We start from the raw sequence: 1,326 nt of genomic DNA, 5'->3' as shown, positions 1-1,326 counted from the left end.
CGACACGCCACAACTCTGCTTGTCTGGCACTTGTACTTGTCCTTCAGGCTACAGCAGCCCAGAGCCTCACTTCTGAGCCATTTCACACCCACCCAAGCTCCGAGGTGAGAGAGGAGGTGCTGGTAAAGGTGACACATGTGGTTGCAGGACAGGCTGGCACTGCAGGGTAAGATCACATGGCTGGAGCTTGATTCTCACTCTGAGCCCTCAGACTCAGCGTGCAAGCTGCCTGGGCTCCTTCCAGCAACCCTGTCCCACAGCTGCCCCTGCAACCAAGGAACTTCCTGGGAAGGGCCCTGCAGTGAGGTCTCAACAGGTGACCTCCTGGCAGCTCACCCTGGAGGGGGGTTGGGGTCAGTTCCCCAAACTATCCACCACAGGATCTGAAGATTGAAAACTGCTGGATTAGAGGAAAGAACCACTAATAGCCATGTGCTCTAGATATCTGTAACTTTGGTGTTCATAACTTTGTAAAATTGTACAACTATTTTTAATAACACGTTTAGCATAGCAAGAATTAAAATTAGAAATGTTTTCCTGGCAAGTGGGTCCATGAGCGGTTTATACAAGTTGACATGACAGACCGGCCTCTGCTGCTGTCTATGCTATCTCCTCCACCTGGCCCCTCACAGCGCCAATGCCTGCCAATTAGCAGTAAACCGACTCCTGGTGAACCCAGGCAGCAGCTGTGATCACCGCCAGCTAAGATCAAGGATTAGCAAGTCAGCATGGCTCCAGATTGCAGAGGCTACTTAAGCCCATATAGGCACATTACATTATTTTTCCTGGCTGAATAGAGAGAGCAAGCTCTCGCTGCCCGGAGAAATTCACACTTACCTTTCTCATCTGTCAACTATGTCAATGAAAATGAGCATTCATGTTCTCATGCCGCTGATCACACACCCGCAAGTCAGCACTCACGTATTACCATTCTTAGTGTCTATCCACTGCCTCTTACTGCTCTCCTCAGAAGGCTGAGTGTTTCGCCAGGCAATGCCACCCTTGTCCTAAATGGACACCTGCTTGAAAACCGACAGAAAAGGCAGTGGCTTCATTCCCTTCTCTTCCACCTGGAGCTGATTTTAAAACAGCTTTTCTTTTTCTGCCCCTGTTCCCTACTACTGTTAGAGCTTCAGTGAGAATTATGTCGCTGAGGCTTTAACTAGCAGTACGCAGAGAGAAGGCAAGGCTGGTGCTGGCGGGCCTGCTCACTCAGCATTGCTAGGAGGAGAGGTGCTTCTCTCATCCCAGATCAAGTGACAAGATGGGGGACAGGAGAACTCTTCCCAGGCTCTCACTGAACCTTATTGCATAATCTAGGGGCTA

Source organism: Rhinolophus sinicus, chromosome 16 (genome assembly GCF_057876585.1).
Source record: "Rhinolophus sinicus isolate RSI-liver-muscle chromosome 16, RSI-T2T, whole genome shotgun sequence".
Lineage (NCBI taxonomy): Eukaryota > Metazoa > Chordata > Mammalia > Chiroptera > Rhinolophidae > Rhinolophus > Rhinolophus sinicus.
Note: the sequence above shows the minus strand (reverse complement) of the source record.